The sequence below is a fragment of the Hordeum vulgare genome, chromosome 4H (assembly GCF_904849725.1).
Source record: "Hordeum vulgare subsp. vulgare chromosome 4H, MorexV3_pseudomolecules_assembly, whole genome shotgun sequence".
Lineage (NCBI taxonomy): Eukaryota > Viridiplantae > Streptophyta > Magnoliopsida > Poales > Poaceae > Hordeum > Hordeum vulgare.
In genome coordinates, this window is record NC_058521.1 from 326,296,128 (window position 1) to 326,315,890 (window position 19,763).

The following is a 19,763-nucleotide window of genomic DNA, read 5'->3' on the forward strand; positions in this document are numbered from 1 at the left end:
AAAGATCTTCGTGGAGGTGGAAATTTAATTCGACCTCACCTGGGGCTTCTGGCCTCCTCGAGCTCCTGTTGCCGGCGGCCTCCTGAAGCTCTTGCCGGCCTCCTCCCCTGAGCACAGCACAAACAAGGTACCGTACTGTACGCTTGAAGGTCACCCAACTATTCCCCATAAGCCAAATCCCCTTTTGAAATTGAACAGTTCACCAAATTAACTAGGAAACCTCGACACACGCTTGTGTCCAGTTGCTCAACCTGCTGGTGCTAGGAGAGGATGACCATTAGAGATGCAGCCGGTGCTGAGCACTCATAGTTTCAGTTTATTATTTCTTAGTTAATCTGTTCGAGGTGGATGTGGCCGATTCCATTGTAAAGAATTCTTAGAGTGATGTATGCAGCTGAGACATCCTAACGAAGTAACCCAGTTTATCAATTTGTGTAACCTGGACGTATACTAATGTTGCTACTTTTTTCTTTAGTCTGAGCGTTCAATCTCTATAAGTTGGATGTTGGGTGATGCTTGTATATTATATTAGTCCAATATTTGCCAAACTATGACAAATTCATGCGTCGTGTGTCGGTTTTAGATACTTTAAGTTTAATTTGAGAAATTAGTAGTTAATCCACTGTTTATTTTTCTTTCTGGATCAGGGAACAAATTGCTCGATCATAATTGTTTGTTCTTCTTTTTGTTCCAGGGAAGCACCTGAAAGAGGATGTTGCTATGGAGCATAACCAAAAAAATTATTTTAAGGATTTCCATCAAGTCGTATATATATTCTATAGCCTCCATCCTGTAGTTTATTTGCTTTGTTTCAGCTTGTACATAGGATTTCCTTTGTTTCAGGTTGTACAGAAGAGCTTAGCGACAACTGAGGTGCTGCTAGAATTACATCAGCTACTAACTTATGTACATGAAAAAATTGAGGTGCTGCTAGATGTAACTCTAGCTCAGCGACAAAGTGTTTAAAATAGCGGGCTATGCAAAATAGCGGGCTATTTCGCAAATTTAGCGGGCTATGCCACATAGCGGCACCTGCTCAAACAGCTATAGCCCCGCTATAGTTGGGCTATAGCCGGCTATTTAAAACTTTGCGAAAACTAAAAAAAATAGAATTGGAAATGTTCGAATTGAGGTGATGCTAGAATTACATCAGCTACTAAAACAAACTACAGCTCTAGCTCCATGTAGTAATGACTAATGACTGAGTATATTCTAATGCTCATATGTACTGATTACTATTGCTTTACATGTTAATTTAATCTATTCCATTAGCGTACTTTTGGAAACGAGGATGTATTGGGTGGTCTCCGACCGCCCGACGACAATACAGAGTCGTCGTAGTTGGGTTGTGTTCATGTAACACTGAAACTTAACATAGTTATTCAGTCTATTTTATAAACATGTTGATTAGCCATTGTGGCAAAGAGGCATCTTCAATTTAACTAATCTCTTTTCCAGAAACTCCAATTCTGCTCATAGGAATTGACATGCCCAACATTCCTCAATTTGCTGACAAGGCTGTAATATATGTATGCTTTACACATGTCGATCCATTGGAAGAGTATTTTCAAGGATTTTGCTGCTTAGTATTGTTTACATTCATTATAAAAACTAAGCGCTTGGGTGACTGTTCCCGTGCAGATGAACACAACAAGAAGGGAGGTTGAGGAGGGATAGATTCTTTTTATTGGCCAGGTTGTGGTGAGAACATAACACAGAGAATCGAGGTGTGGCTCATTGCTTCATATGCTGCTACCGATATATGTATATTGCCGATTGCTTCATATGCCGTTACTAATATATGTATGCTGCTGATTGACCCTGATATATACTCCCTATTGATGCTAATAGTAATATTTCTACTCAATTTGATCGGTAGTGGTAATAGACAGTGAGAGTGGATAGTGCTCATATGCCAGTCGAACCATTGTCCTTTCTATGACGAATTAGAGAATATTTCTCATATGTTAATCAGCTCCTCCTCCTTAGCCTTGCCGTGGTCTGAACTACAAAGTTTTCATCCACTCAATGCTGATTCAGTTGAAGATCTCTGAGAAGAAACTTATTTCAACAAGATTCACTCTACTGTGCTTATCACGGTCCTTTGGAATATATGGAAGCGCAGGAACTCCAATCTATTTTGGGATGTTTTTGAGGAATTGCACATTACTGTAGCAAGATTTTTTATGATCTTATGTTGTGGCCCAACAGGTATTCAAATGAAATTAAGAAAGGGCTCTTAATGGATTACAACACTATGTTGTATCACCTATATGTGAGATTGTAATTTTTCCCTATTTTTCGTTTCTATTAATCCCACTTTACATTTACCTTTGTACAGTTCTCAGTTTTATGAAATGGTTCAGGCCGGCGTAAACGCGTTGTAGTCCCTGAAAAAAAGGGCGAGTGATGCCTCGCCCTCCCTGAACTGAATATTATGTGCTTTTGTACTACTCGTAGAAGGTAAGTAGTCTTTTATGTGGTTCATTTTTCCATTTGAATGCTAAGTTGGCCTCTTTCTTCGCCCGGCGCAACGCACGGGCATTTGTACTAGTAAGATACTAAAAATCCAACTGCTCGACTAACCTATCCAAGATCTAAGGTACTACAAATCTTTGCTAAGGAAACACATAACATGCCAATACAAGATCTTGTTTACTTCCTACTAATCCAATCAAGTGGCTTACCGATCGCATCAACCATTATATGACACACTACAACTATAACACAATATTGTTGGTGTTCCATATGACCTCCTAAAGTTCCTATAATCCACAAATTATTGAAAGGTCTGTTATCACAGTATATCCACCAATTCCCATCAAGATGATCTAGTAAACTCCAAGGTTAAGGTTTTATAGGTCCTTAAGTCAATTCTAACAACTTCCAATTTTCCTATCTCAACAAACACCAAGAAACATGGTATCAAGATCAACATCATTGGACTAAATCCAATTTACTCCAAACCATGTAGTCTTACTTTAACACCAACCCTCTATTAGTATTACCTATTTAAACCAAATCGCATGCCCAACGAGATTTCCTACTCATTACTCAAATTCATTATTTCGACATTATCAGTCCACATTCATTACTTGTCAAAACCAATTATCGTACAACCAAGGATTTTGACTTGTGATCACTATTGTCCTACTAAATCCAATTTAGTGAAAGAGGAAACAAGCTATGATATTCTATCAACCTCATCCAATAAGTTTACCTATTATCATGAAAATCCCATTATCTAGCAAAAAGGGGTTTAGCAATATCCTCAAGATACTTATTATAGTCATATCAAATCATTTGTCTCCTAGTCATATATCCTCAAAAAAATTCCTTATGGCATCACAATTCTTGTGTTGTCTTAGGGATGAAATGCATATGTTCACTATGATCACTAGTTCCATAATGAACCAAGTGCTAAGGAGGGTTTATTGAAGCTCAACGGGTGCTCTAGAAAATACGTGTATTAAACAGGTGGTCAGAGGTTTGAGCTGGGGTAACTGGTGGGGACTAGGTTAAATCTAGGGAAGGGTTTCCAATCTTGAGGGAAAAGCATAACTCTACGGGGTTGAGTCTGGTCGAGTACGTTGTAATCAAAGTCTTTAGTACTAGTTGTCTGTCGAGGTGGATCCTTGGTGCATCTTGTTTTGCTGGTCTTCAGTTGACAATATGGGGAAGAGGGGAAGGTAGCATAGAGGGGAGTGCCTAAGGTGGTGGTACAATGAAAGTGTAATCAAATAAGTGCCGAAAGGGGTCAAACACAATATTAAGATAAGGTAGGTGATATAGTCGCGTACATGTTGCCTAGGGCAAAAGTGTGACTTATATCAAAGCACAAACAAGCAACACACAACATGGTTCCATTCAAACCATTTCACGGACTCGACTTCGCATAGGGGATACACGACTTACCCTACCCACGAGGTTCTCGGACTCAGTAGTCGTGCTTGCTTCATGTCTAGGAGAGAAAGATTTTACTCTTCTTGTTCTTCCTCGGGTGTTGCTATGTCCTTGTAGTTCTTTGTTGAAATGATCCGAGTTATGCTGGAAATAGTACTTGACAACTTCTCATGTGGTGAGTTGCCGATGTAGGTGGTCCCTCATGGCTATCATTCATATTATCTTATGTTGCCTTCATATTCCTGTCAATGCCTTCTTGTCTCCCACGGCGTCGAGAGCCCCAAGTGGACAATCCTTTATGCAGTTATGTTGATAGAAACATTGACACCAAGAGCGGGGAATGAAGAGAATTGTTTTCCTGCTCACTATGGTGAGGCGAACCAAATGGTGAGGTTGTCATCCACTGACGGTTGTCGACACAACAACGGTAAGGACAGTGTCATCTATTAGCGATGCATATCATGATCTTGCACATCTTGTACATGGACATTGTAGGCCAAGGTTGCATCACTCTGGGAAAATGTCGAGGGTGCCACCATATCTGCGTCTTGATGTCCTTGTTCCTCGAGAAGGTAGCTAATGTTGGTGTCATCTTGTCGTAGCATTGCCAACTTTGTCTTCCAAATTTGTGTGTGATCGTTTGGCAAGGCTGCTTCCTTTCAAGTTACCTACGAGGATTTCCAGGAATCCAGTGGTTAGGGGCATAAGGATGCTATCGACCATTTGCAAGTTTTGAAAAAGGAAATCAGGAGAATCAAGAGGGTAAGGGTGGAAGTGCTAACGCAAAAACCTTCGCTTCCTTTGAAAACTTAGAAGAGGTGAGAAATATATAAGTTTTGTAAGTGGTTTGAAGGGTCTGGAAAAAATATTTTTATCATAACTAACGTCCTTGCTAACTAAGGCTTCCTACAGTCAGGGTGGCTCTCATACAAGCTTTGTGGGGACCCCGAGTCAAACGTCCTGCTCACCGAATGTACGTGTATAGTGATCCCAGAGATCAATGCTCACTGAACACACAGAAACAGAATAAAAAGAGTCTTATATCCATTACGTACTGTTTTACTCAAATATGGCCTTTAAGGCCAAGTCTTCATAACTCGTGCCAAATATCTTCAATGATAGCGTCAACCCATGCCATTTGCCTTCACCCTACAGGCATTATGATTGGGAAGCGTCGTAGCTCGCACGTCGTAGCGACAACTACCATGGCATTGATAGTAATGGTATCTAGGGAAATGGTCATCTTGCCTAAGATCCCGCTTGGAAGAAGGCCGAATACTTGAAGCAAACGAACCGGCGTACACGAACGGATCCTCGCATTCCAACATGATTGCGGAACTCTATCGAGAAGAAGCAATACTAAAACAAAAAAAACACATGATATTCACCACGACACATGAACGATATGATGCACAACCAAATATGATGCATGATCGATTTCAATTATGCACGGCATGGCATCGCAATTCTCAACATCAAACACTACACATCAAGTGAAGCTCAATATGCAATGAGTTGCATATTGACGAAATTACACATATGAATTATTAGTTCACTTACATTTAGGTACCGACATTTTTTAAATGTTGTTAACATGGGAAGAGGTGAAGCATGTGATTCTGCACGTCATTCTAGTTGGTTTACACATATCGAACATATGAACGAAGCTACGGTTAAAAGATAATCGCAACACAAGAGATTATGCCATGAATGCAACATGCATGCAGTTTTATGAAAACATTGTCAAGAGGATATGAAGCATGTGTTGCCATGGCGAAAGAAAGGGAACCATACCGACAAAACTGAAACGATGCCATGGCAACATTCCGGTCCCGATAACTCGATGAGATACTGGTGCAAAAGAATTGTGAGTGGGTGTGTGTCATGCCAAAGAAGCTATGGTTAAAAGATATGCGCAACACAAGATATTATGCCATGAATTCAACATGCATGCAATTTTATGAAAACATTGGCAAGAGGATATGAAGCATGTGTCGCCACCGCGAAAGAAAGGGAACCATGAAGGAAAAACTGAAATTATGCCAGGGCAACGTTCCGGTCCCGATAACTCAACGTGATACCGGTGCAAAAGAATTTTGAGTGGGTGCGTGTCATGCCAAAGAATGATGGGGTGATCCCGATTACCGGGTTCCCATGTGCCGGAGTCATGAATATGGGGTAACATAACATCTACGAAACGGACAACATCGCATCTCATACAACAATGCATGTCTCAAAATTAATAAGATCACGGCAGAAAAATATATGCATGGACCAAATTGCAACATAGTGCAGCAACCCAGAATTGGATCAATCCCGAGGGGCTGAGTGTGTGCACGATGGGGGAAAAAGTTAACTAACTAACATATGCAAAAGAATGAGCGACTAACATGGCATCTACGAAACGGACAACATCGCATCTCATACAACAATGCATGTCTCAAAATTAATAAGATCACGGCAGAAAAATATATGCATGGACCAAATTGCAACATAGTGCAGCAACCCAGAATTGGATCAATCCCGAGGGGCTGAGTGTGTGCACGATGGGGCAAAAAGTTAACTAACTAACATATGCAAAAGAATGAGCGACTAACATGGCATCTACGAAACGGACAACATCGCATCTCATACAACAATGCATGTCTCAAAATTAATAAGATCACGGCAGAAAAATATATGCATGGACCAAATTGCAACATAGTGCAGCAACCCAGAATTGGATCAATCCCGAGGGGCTGAGTGTGTGCACGATGGGGGAAAAAGTTAACTAACATATGCAAAAGAATGAGCGACTAACATGGCATCTACGAAACGGACAACATCGCATCTCATACAACAATGCATGTCTCAAAATTAATAAGATCATGGCAGAAAAATATATGCATGGGCCAAATTGCAACATAGTGCAGCAGCCCAGAATTGGATCAATCCCGAGGGGCTGAGTGTGTGCACGATGGGGAAAAAGTTAACTAACTAACATATGCAAAAGAATGAGCGACTAACATGGCATCTACGAAACGGACAACATCGCATCTCATACAACAATGCATGTCTCAAAATTAATAAGATCATGGCAGAAAAATATATGCATGGGCCAAATTGCAACATAGTGCAGCAGCCGAGAATTGAATCAATCCCGAGGGGCTGAGTGTGTGCATGATGGGGAAAAAGTTAACTAACTAACATATGCAAAAGAATGAGTGACTAACATGGCATCTACGAAACGGACAACATCGCATCTCATATAACAATGCATGTCTCAAAATTAATAAGATCATGGCAGAAGCAGCCCAGAATTGGATCAATCCCGAGGGGCTGAGTGTGTGCACGATGGGGAAAAAGTTAACTAAGTAACATATGCAAAAGAATGAGCTCTCTCGGATTTTATCCCGAGAGCTCCTGGATGGGGTATGCATGCATGACCACTAGGCTAGATGCGTGACCGTGTGAAAGTAATAGTTGCGGATAAAGTATAGCGTAATTGCCAAAAAAGTATAGCCCAGAATTGGATCAATCCCGAGGGGCTGAGTGTGTGCACGATGGGGAAAAAGTTAACTAACTAACATATGCAAAAGAATGAGCGACTAACATGGCATCTACGAAACGGACAACATCGCATCTCATACAACAATGCATGTCTCAAAATTAATAAGATCATGGCAGAAAAATATATGCATGGGCCAAATTGCAACATAGTGCAGCAGCCGAGAATTGAATCAATCCCAAGGGGCTGAGTGTGTGCATCATGGGGAAAAAGTTAACTAACTAACATATGCAAAAGAATGAGTGACTAACATGGCATCTACGAAACGGACAACATCGCATCTCATATAACAATGCATGTCTCAAAATTAATAAGATCATGGCAGAAGCAGCCCAGAATTGGATCAATTCCGAGGGGCTGAGTGTGTGCACGATGGGGAAAAAGTTAACCAAGTAACATATGCAAAAGAATGAGCTCTCTCGGATTTTATCCCGAGAGCTCCTGGATGGGGTATGCATGCATGACCACTAGGCTAGATGCGTGACCGTGTGAAAGTAATAGTTGCGGATAAAGTATAGCGTAATTGCCAAAAAAATTTAAAACGCACGTAAAAATTAGGTGGCTTGGACTAGAACCCACCACATCTCGTTTGGTCCAAGCGCATGCGACCACTAGGCTACGAGCGGGCAGTGTTACAGAATTGAGTTTTCTTTAGATGAACCATACCGCGATGCTAACTGAATCAAACTGAAGGCGTATGGATCGATTCAACGGAGGCTCGTGCAGGTCTTCCTCCTGGACCGTGGCGGCTCTAGCATACCTCGCCGGATCGGCCTGATCCAGACGAGTCGGCAACAGGGGAGGCCGGGAATGGGTTCTAGGCGGCTCGGGCTTGCCGGATCTAGGCAAGGACGGGGCTCCGGTGCTGCGTCCACTCAAGCTCGGGCAGCTATCCATGGAGAGTCTGCACGGGAGAGAAATTTAGAGGGAGGCACAGGAGAGAACCAGCGAGGATGAAGAATTAAGAAGAGGGAAGGAAGGAGGGGAGCTGCGGCGTTGACCTGCTGCTCACCAGAGTTGTCGGAAGAGGGGGCAATGATGACAGGGCCAAGCAGAGGTGGCGCTCCGGCGGCTGCACGGTGCGGCAGAGACGAGCTTGCAGCTCCTGGTCACGGCGGGCGATCGGCGTGGTCCTGCCTGAGGTAGCACGGACGGGGCTGCTGGAGTTGGCGTCCTTGATGCATGTTGTTGCCTGCGGTGCTCCAGTGTCGCGCTCGCCGGTGCGGCCGTCTTGCAGTTCTGGCTGTGTCCATGGCGGCCCTGTAGCATCACGAGAAAGAGGTGAGGAGGATACAGGGAGAAAAAGAAAAGGAAGGAAAAAGAGACACGGGGCAGAGGGGTGGCTCGGCTGTGTCGGGGCTCCGGTGGTGCTCCATCTGGTAGGTGAGGTCGGCTACGCCGGGCTGGAGGCGCTAGGCAGCTCAGCCTCAGGAACCAGAGGAGACATGGGGTTGGTCAATGAGGATTTGGAAGATCCCAAGGTGGGAAAAACACCGGCAGCGGCCGAGGGACAAACTGCCTAGATTTTAGGCTTGTACATCTATTTATAACATGTGGGATTAGGATAGGGGTTTTGCACCGTTTTCGGACCGTCGAATCTTGATCCGACGGTCCGAAATGGAGGGGTAGGGTAGGTGGGTGGTGTTTTTCTGTATAGAATAGGTTGTCCTGAGAAGAGAGGGAGATTTTCGGCCTCCGCACAGGATTTTGAAACACCAAAAAACGTCCGTCGATAAACCGATAACGGTGTCGCTACGGTCAACCGTTCGGGTATCAAACAGACTCTGATTGCTGAAATTTGGCACACGTCCTACCTAGATTAAAATAAAATGGCAAGCCAAGTTTCAATCCAATCCGAAAATGTTTTATACACACTTTTAGAAACAAGATTTAAATGATGTCGCGGGCGCGTGCGTGTGTGGTTGGTCTCAAAATGGTCTACGACAAAACGGAGAGAACCGACAACTAATAACAGATGCAAGTTTTGAAAACTGACGACAACGGAGTGTCGATGCAATGCGGATGATGCACATGATGTAATGATGAATGCGACAACTAAATAATTAACACGGAGACAATGGAATAAAAGGGGAATCCTCTCAAGCGTCGGTCTCGGGTTGTTAGACGTCGACACGGCTATTCGAATAGTTTTACACTCTTTAGAGGTTATGCGCTGTACCCACAAGACTCGAGAACTTCCGTGTCATCCAAGACTTGCGGTATATTACATAACCAAGGTAAGCACCCGAACAATGCCTTCCCCTGATGACACTAAACAAAGAGTCCACTCGCTGGCCCACATCCTCATGATGTACATCTTATGAGACTTGCTCAGGATTGCACCATCCCTGAGGGGACACAACTGTGTGCTCCGCGTGTGTGAAAACAGCCGATGGTCACCCTACCTCGCATGACCCTCTATCGAGAGAGTGACTTGGCTCTCCCACCACTAGTAATGCAGGCTCTCTACTAGCATCGACCAAGGTAATCAACAAAGCCCCGTCCCATCAAGGGGTATCATGGTTGCACATGTAATTTTGGGACGGTCGACAAATCTTAAATCTCTCCTTTTTCGAAAACACACACACAACTTGTCTCGGTACACCACTTCTTTCTCAATTGGTTACCTAACTCAACACCATATCCCTCGGGCATTAGTGGGACCGGACGGGGCTTTCGAAATATCTTTGAAATAATTTCTTTTCCGACACCACGCATTTTCCCAAACCATTAGCGTAGTAGATATTCACATCCTAACTACTTCCCACCCACACAATCCTCATAAGTAGGTAGGGTCGTGCTTAGTGCATGTATCAGGGAGGAAGCTAACAGAGGTAACCCACCACGGCGGTCATCGACTTGTCATGATTCAATGCAACCGAAAAAAGTGCTATATGCCATGAAAAAATGGTTTCTTAGATATGGTCAAGGGCTGCTTGCCTGGCTCAGCAAAGTTTTCGAGGTCTTCATGAGCTTCTGGTCAAACTCCAAGCACTTCATCTACTTGTTAACTACCGTCGAAAACAACCACAATAAGAAAACAACATGCAAAAACTAAAAATTCTCCATAAATAGGACTTATATTTTTCTTGGATACCCCTGGTCATAAGAAAAATACCTAAAGTGGTACTATTTGAGTTGGATCAACAATGATTTTTAAAGGTGGCATTAGAGGGATTAATGATTTTATAAAAAGTCTTCATAAAATATTTTACCCAAAATGAGTGAATGCATTCATCAAATAGGGCATGATTTCAGAAGATAATAGGAACTGGTTTCACGGGATTTGGAATTGGGATGAATTTCCTAGGGGTTTTCTAAGAAGGAATAAATGAGAAATGGGGCCATTTATTTGATCCAACCAGAATATAGCACGGGAAAATGTTAAGAATGGATAGATAAATAGTGCATGATATTTAGGGCCTCTAGAAATTTGAATCACTCAATATGGAGTTGATTTCGATTCTCTAGGGATTTTCCAAAGTGCGGTTTGAATAATTCGAATTTGAATTTGAGTTTGAACACTATAGTAACGCTTTATAGAAAAATGTGCAATGCAAATATTTGGAAAGAAAGGTATGGAGCGAGGAAGAGGTGAACGGTGGTGGTAGAAATGCACATGCGCGGTTCAGGGGAGAGGAGGGAGTCGGGTTGGCACGAATACGACCGAGGTCCACGTGGCACCATGGCAGAAATGAAGGAGGAAAATGAGCTCACTAGTTCGACTAGGTTACCCAGGGGGTCTCTGAAGGGAGTGGAGCAACCTAGAGGGGAGGTAGAAATGGGTAGTTGATGAGGTGGGGCCCGCGTGCACCTCGGATGCCCTTGGGTTCGGTGATCACACACTCAGAGCTTCTCTTGGCTACATGCGGGCTTCGGGGAGGGGCGTGGTACGCTTGTATGGAATCCCTGGCGTGCCTGGGTGCTCCAACGGAGGTGGACGGGATCTACTGGACAAGGACAAGTCGCAAAGCACCATTGATGCATGCCAACAACATGGTCACCATGCCACGGCATGTCCATGACCATCTTTTGGTCGGGAAATGTTGTCTAGCGTGTGAGGCACACAGTAGGAGAGCACTAGAGAGGTTTGAGAGGATAAGGGGTTGGGTAGAAGTGGTTTCTACTATAATTAAGTTTCCAGCAGCAAACTTGGGTCTTAGAAAAAGGAGTTTTACTCGAGGGCGTTTGGGAGAAGACCTTGTCTAGTGATCGTGCATATGGAAGGACTACATGTCAACCAAGATTAAGCTTAGGCAACTCAGTTTACATGGTACTTGCACTTCAAAGGTACTATTGCTGCCATAATCTACGCTTGTATGATTTGCTTACATTTTCCACATGACACTACTAGGAGAAAGCTATGGGGACTCCAACTTACGAGTCGAGATCGCCGAATGAACGTGCTCACTGATCCCTGAGATCAATGCTCACCGAACACAGAGAAAATGAATAACTAGAGTCTTACCTCCATACATAATGTTCGATACGATAAATGACCATTGCGGTGAAGTCCTACATATATAGGGCCTTGAAGGCCAGCACAACAAACTTGGCCAATAGCGAAGATATTGGACGAAAGCGCGAAGCATCCTAGCTCACAAGAACGCCACCAAGTTACTCTTCACCATTTCCTTTACTCTCATACCTGGTCAATGAAATAACCAGTGGCAAGCCAATGAGTACTTTGAATTTACTCGCAAACAGCCCATGATATGGATAATGCAATTGGTACGATAATAAAGTAATATGTAGCCTTTGCGGGGAAGCAAATTTTGATTGTAAATAAACATGATCAATTACGTGTATGGACTTGCATCATAAACTAGATGGTAATCTTAAGAACAGGTTACACACATCAACATATTTGCTGAGGGCTGGACACTTTGGGATCACCCAATATGCCAAGTCACCAAACTTGTCGTATCCTCTTATTCAGATTACACCTTTAAACACACACACTCACACTTGGTTTATGCGTAAACGACTGAATGTAGTTTAAGCAGCACCACCCAACTGTCCTTGGCCGTGGACATGGCTATTCGAATGGTTTTACACTCTGCAGAGGTTGTACGATGTACCCACGAGATCCGGGAAACTTCCGTGTCACCCACGACTCGCGGTATATATCATACCCGAGGTAAGTACCTGATCATTTCCTTTTCCTTGACGATACTAGACAAAGAGTTCACTCGATTGGTACCTAGCCCACATGATGTACGTATTACGAGCACCAACTCTAGACCATATCATCCATGTGTAAAAACGGCATAGTTGACCTACCTGGTACGACCCCGTCACAAGAGTGACCACATATCACTCCCGCCACTAGTAATGTGGCTCTTTGCTAGCACCCACCAAAGTAATCAACAAAGCCCCGTTCCATAAAGGGGTATCCTGGTCGCACATGTCAGGTTGGGACGGTCAACACATCATAAATTTAATACCATTTCCGAAACCAGTCACACAAAACATTTCTCGGTGCACCACTTCTTTATCAAGTGGTCACCTAACTCAAAGTCATCACCTCGGGCATTAGTGGCACCCGACGGGGTTTTTGTAAAACCTTTGATATCAACTTTGTGTTACCATCATCATGCACATGCTCTTTCTATGCGTAGCACTACTGTCTACTTGTCAATATATTATCAGCGTGACCCTTATAAATGATAGGGTCATGCTCAATGCAAGTGCTCGAGAGGACCTATCGGAAACAACAAGCTGGGGTGCACCGATAGATCTTAACTATATGCATCGAGATAGAGTGACCAAGGTGTCATGCATACAAGTATTTTCTTAGACATGGTCAAAGGGTTGCTTCCCTTTGCTCATAGAAGTCCTCGGATTCTTCGAGGACTTCCGGTCCAACTCCGAGTACTCCATCTACTCCGTCAACTATCGTCGGAAACGACACAGTAAGCCACTCAGCAACCAGAAACAAAAGTGCTATATAAATAGGAGTTTTTATTTTTCTTGGACCTCTCTGGACATAAGAAAAATACCTGAAGCTTGCTATACGAGATTTGGATCATCGGGGATTTTTGAATGGATGAAAGGAGGAATAGGTGATCTTTTATGAAGCCTACAGAAAATATTCTGCTAAAAATGAGTGGAGGCACTCATTTGACAGAGCATGAATTTACAAACATTTAGGAAGTTGTTTCACTCGAGTTCGAGTTGGTATGAATATTATAGGGATTTTATAACATGGGATAAATAGAAAAAAGGAGCTATTTATTTAATGTAACAGAAGCATGCCAAATAAAAATGTTGACCAAGGCTTCAAAAATAGGGCATGATGTTATAAGACTCTGGAAATCGGAATCACTCCATCTGGAGTTGATTTGAATCCTCTAGGATTTTTGAAAGGTGGTGTTTAAAATATTCAAATGGGCATTTGAATATTAATACCATATAAAGTTGCTCTAGAAAAATGTGCCATGCACATTTGTGGATAGATCTCGAATTTAGGAACCTTTAGAAATTTGAATCATCATATTTGGATTTCAAATGAACTTTCTATGGGTTTTTGAAGTTTACTGAAAAAAGAAAAATAATGGAAAAAGGGGGTTAATACCAGGGGCTATCTTGCGCCCACTCACATTGGGGAGGAGCTGGAGCAGCCTAGTGGCTCGGCCTAGCGCGCAGGAGGCCACGTCGAAGGCGCCCTGCTGGGGGGCGCTTTCCCCACAGAGAGACAGAAACCGCGCGTGGCGCCTCCACTTATGGGGATGGGCCCAGCCGCCGTGCCGCTTACAGGCGGGGTCCGTCCGTCGGATCCTTCTCCTTCCTCCCGTTCGAACAGGAGGAGGCAGGAACGACGGGGCTGAGCTCATGCCGGCGCCTGATCGGGTAGCTCCGGCCTCCCTTGGCGACATTGCACTCACCGGCATGTTCAGGAGGCGGTGCCGCACCCGTCCCAATGCCTCTCACCTACGGGGGAGGGCCGCAACAGCATCGGCGTGGGCGGCCAGAGGAGGAGCCGTCGGTTGTCGCTCGCCTCAGTGCACGAGGCCGCAGAGGCACCGGCGACGAGGGGAGGGTCCTGCAGAGGCTAAGGGGGAGCTCCACACTAGCGAGGGTGGAGGGAGAGCCCGGAGGGGCACGAGCCCGAGCGGAGGCCGGCGATGGGGCTTAGGCCATTGGAGGAGGAGGAGAACCCATGGCTCGAAAGGGAGGCTCAGGAGGTTTCTAGGAGGTAGGAGGGACTGAGGGAGAGCCAGAGAGGAATCGGGGGCGAGGAAATAAGAGAGGGGGTGACAGGGAGAGCTCGGGAGCTCTCAGGTGCTCTCTGGCATGGGGGAGCATGCGTCACAGAAGGAGCTTGGAGGCAAGCTGGTGTCGGGAAGGGCCTGGACTGGTCAAAGGGAGCTTGGTGGCGCGCTAAGACACGCTGCAACGACCAGATATGGCCTGGAGGAAGAAAACAAAATGCAGAGCACCCTTATTGCATGCCAGGATGGTGGTCACCACGGCCACGTGTGTCTATAGGGTCAATATGACCAGTAAAAAATGTTTTGGGTGTGGGGCCTGCTTGATGGGGTGTGACTGAGGAGTTTGGTCTCTTGTGGGGCTGGTTTGAATGAGATTTGACTAGTTTAGTTTGCAACATCAAACTTAAGGATGCCAATATGGGCACTTACTCGAGTGATAATGGGGTGAAACCATGTCTAGCAGCCTTAGGCATGGAAGGACTACAGTTCTACAAAGTTTCAGCTCAGGGGGAGGTGGGTAGCTAGTTCTTGCATTTCAAGCTACATTTCAGCCAGAAATGAACTTTCAAATATGCTGCTCATTTTTCCTACATGAGCATGCCATATCTTGGTTTCAAATGATGCCTTGGGATGCTAGGGAATCTCTAGAAGGAGGTGGGGGCATTGCCTTAAGGAGAGGTGGGGCAAGAGGGGTAAAAATGGTGTTGTCAAGGTAGAAATGAAAGGTAGTTACATGGGGTCACCCTCCATTAATTGACCAGTGGCCATGGCAAAGCTACTGGAGGTAAAAGGTAATTTTATAGAGCTATGGTAAAAATCTATGATCAAGAAGATAAGTGGAAGGGGCCTAAGTAGCAACTTTGGTGAGTGCACACAAGGTGTTTGATGGGTGTTAGGGCTACCAGATGGAATCTAATTGATATGAAACTTAACATGATCACATAATAAATGAAAATAAGCTTGGACACCAAATTTAGGATTTGGTGGAGAAGGTTTCCAATGTACATTTGGAACACCCATGAAATGGGCAAAAATGGCCTTCTGCTTACAAAACTATTCAAATTAATTCCCCCAAATCCAATATTTGGTGTGGGGCATTATTTGAGCACTAAATAATGTCCAAAACGTTTGGGATCAATTGGAGAAACTTTATAATGTAAAGTTTCCCAAAGTTAGAAATCAACAAAGAGGGTTTTGAGGGGCTTGGGACAAGTTCTTCTATTCTCCTTGATGCACCACTTGGTGTGGATGTATTACTGGAGTACCAGAACATGTCCACCAAATTTGAGCACAATTGGAGACACTTGGCAATGTAGAGTTGCTCAAATTGGGTTCTGGACAAAAAGGATTTCAGAATAATTAGGGGAATCAAATCAACTTGGATTGAGCTGAAACTTGGCAAGGTCATCACATATATTATATGTGACATTGTAGAATTTTACAGGAATTTATGGAGAATATTTCTTATAGAAATATTCCAAAAGCTTGAAATAGGCAGGGAGGGTTTTGAAGGCTTTTGCCCAATATTCTGAACATGACCATGTGTTGAAACTCATATATATGGAATATATATGTCCACTGAGTTTCCCTAAATTTTCTCAAATATTTTGAAAGTAATAAAATAACTTTCCTTCATAAAGGACCATTTCTGGCCTCACAGGAAGGTATTTAAATAAAATAGTAAAATAACTGTTAAAATAATACTATTGTGGTTTTGGGAAGCCATTTTGATAATGGGTTTTAAATAAAATAATTTGTGCAAAATAACTTCCCTAATTTGAGGACTTCTCGTACAAATCCGAACTTAGGGGTTTTTGAAAGTTTAAATCAAGGAAATATTTTTGGGTGAAAATAATGCTTGGTAAAAATAGTTTCTCGTCCTACACACATGGCATGATCATTAGACAAGGGTTTTGGTTTAAGGAAGTAAGTCTAGAGAGTAGAAGGAACATTGATTCAAATACAAGCAATAGACAACCAAGCAACAATTACATCAAGCATCACAAGCAATCACATGAATTTTAATTGGTCCTAATTTGTGAGGTAAGTCAAATCAGTCATGAGAGTTAAACACAGGGTGTTACAGACCTTACCCCCTTAAGAAAATCTTGTGCCTGAGATTTCTAGGCTAGGTGTTGGAGAGATACAAGATCCTGGGTCAGAGGTAGTCTTCATGTCCCCATGTTGCTTCTATGGTTTTTGAAGTGCTTGATGATACCACTCGCGTCCTCCGCTCCCTTGATTGACCATGAACAGGGTTCTGGCAATAAGTTAGGCTTGACTGAGGGCCGAGGGCTTGGTGAACTAAGTCCGTGCAAGGTTCTGGCTTGCAAGTGCATTCCAAAGTCGGAATATGTGGCAAGATAGTGTGTGTGTGGGTTCTGTCTCGAGTTGCGCACATTGGTTAGCGACAAATGGATGTCTCGTGTTAGAACATAAGGTTCAAGGTCTTCGCGTAGCTCTCTGCTGATGGGGAAGTCCTTGACTCCCTTAAGGCAGGCGAGCTATGGTCACAGGTGGTCTTCATTCTCGAGGGTGGTGCAGTGGGTCTTCGAAGTATTCTCGTGAAAGGGTCTTGGTTTTGTCTTGCCCGTGAGTCTAAGCTTGGAGACTCAATGTTTAGAACAGGTTCTACCATCTCAAAAGGTTTGTGAGGGGTCCTAGATGAGATGGCTCCCCAAGATTATAGACCAGTCATCCACTCCCAATGTCTTTGGCTCGGCAAGCGGGGGAATCACTTTTAGGAGGTTTTCACAAGGATCCAATTAGGACTCTCGTCCTTGGTTTGGACCAAGAAGAGGCTCTATGATTTCTCTCACTGTCCAAAGGCTTCATTGGCTTGAATCGTCGAGGCTTCTTGACATCGTTAATGTAGTCGGCCCAGGATCGGTGGTTGACTTCTACTACTTCTTTCTTCTTCGTCGTGGTTTCTCTAACCACTGCGTTTCTTCACCTTGTGTAGGGAAGTATAGACTTCCGCTGTCTTGAGTTTGCTTCGGGAAACCCATCCTCTTGACATAACACCTTACTCCCGAGAGGCATAACGATCGATGTTCTTGGGGCTCGTCCAAACAGGACTAAAGTGTTCCTCCTCTTATTGGGTGGATACGTATGTCATCCATGAGGATAACAACATACTTCCCCAAGCATCACATAAGTACAGTGCTCATGAGACAGGTGAGGAGAGCGGGGACTTCCTATGGGCGGTCATTGGCTGAGAGGTTCATGGTCCAACACGATCTAGTTCTTCATGCCCATGTTTTTCACAGATACGATGGTGGTGGTCGGGCGGGGTACTGGCCATATTACAACGACTTAGAGTCATTTCTTATGGCTCGGTGAAGGTTTGGGGATTCAAGAAACTTAGGATGTGAGTGAACATCTATCATCTTATCGCTAAGCTCAATCCTCGGATGCCAATAGTGTGACCTCTAACTCTGGACAAATCACCCTATTTCATCAAAGATACCATCTCACATAAGTCAATTACAGGGTTGAGGGAAGGACTAATCCTAAACACCATAAGTATGATATAGCTACATTGCACATGCATTTTATCAGATTTCGGGCTCCGCAAAACCCTAAAGATTCGAACTCACGCGCATGTACGAAGATCTCTCACTAGCTCGCCTCACCTAGCGCTCTACTCGCTAAGAATGGCAAGGAACTCACTTGATGGTGAGGAAGACACAGAATACGGCAGTTTACCTAGGTTTGGGCCGTTGAGAAGCATAATACCCTACTCCTGCTTTGGTGGATTGCCTCTCGTGGAGGTTGGTAAGACGAACTAGTACAGTGCTCAAGAGCCTCCGGAGGCTTGGTGTCTTTGTGTGGTGCTAGTGGGTGAATGAATCTATCCCCCTCTATGGAGCAATCTATCCTCTATATATAGTGGCGGCCCTGGTCCACTTTCCTTATCGTTTCGGCGGGAAGGGATCCCACAATGGCCAATTTTGAAGGGGAACAACGGAACATGCTCCCCCTGCCCAAAGGTGGTCTTCGCCTGCAAAGTGTCTGTCAGCGCAGCTGGGTCGGGTCCAGGGATGACTCCCGTCCGACTGGCGGGCGGCGACGGCTTTGTTACACCCGAAGGGAAACCTTTGGAAGATTCTTTGGGAACCCTGGTACGTCCTTACCCCCTTTGCACTAAAGGGGAAACTGCAGCGCCCTGTTGTCTGCTGCTCGCCTGTTCCTCCTTTGCGTCATCCTTGACTCCTGAGGACGAGCCTTGCCTTGGAATATTCGCCGCTCTGGATGGGTCCTGAGAAGTCCGCCTCTACGGGTCTCGATGCTACTCTTCCTCGCGAGGCTTGGCCCCTCACGAGGGCCTTGTCTCGAATGGTGCCGGGCCCGTTGATTTGCTCGATGAAGCAGGCCACCCGTGGGCCACACGAAGGCAGGTCTGGGTACCCCCATTCCCATAACACCGACAGTAGCCCCCGGGCCCACGGCGTGCTCGGGTTGGCTTGTGGGCGAAGCCTCGGGGGGCGGCATGAGGTGCCGCGGGCCCTAAATGCCTCTGGGCCAGGCCGGTGTGCGTCACGCGGCTGATGTTGGGTCTCCCTTGTCTTCCGCCCGAGTTATTAGGAGCCTGGCTCATTGTGTCGGTGCATTATTGCTTTCCTTCTCCCACACTTGCTCTTCCTCCTTGGTCTCCAACTCCAACCGACATCTCCGAGATCGAGCACAGCGTCGCTCCCTCGGCAACCTAGCGATGTCGCCCGTTGGCAAGCAGAAGCAAGAGGCACAAGGTCCTGCCCCGGGCTCCTCCACTCTTGGAGTGTGCCCTTTCCAATGACATGGATCTCGTCCCCGTGCTTCCATGGACTACGGCCGAGTCCAATGAGCACAAGCGGACCACGATCTGGCCTGGCGCCATAGAAAAGCGGCCCATGTCAAAGGCTAGATAACCCTTCTTCCTCCACATCGTCTATTCCGGGCTGGTGCCGCCTTTCTCCCGGTTCTTTACCGCCATCATGAACCATTATGGGATCCATGCTCTTCACCTCCAGCCCAAGTCTTTCTTGCTTCTGTCCGTATTCACTTTCTACTGCGAGGCCTTCGTAGGTGTGCGGTCCTCAGTAGCCCTCTTCCACCTT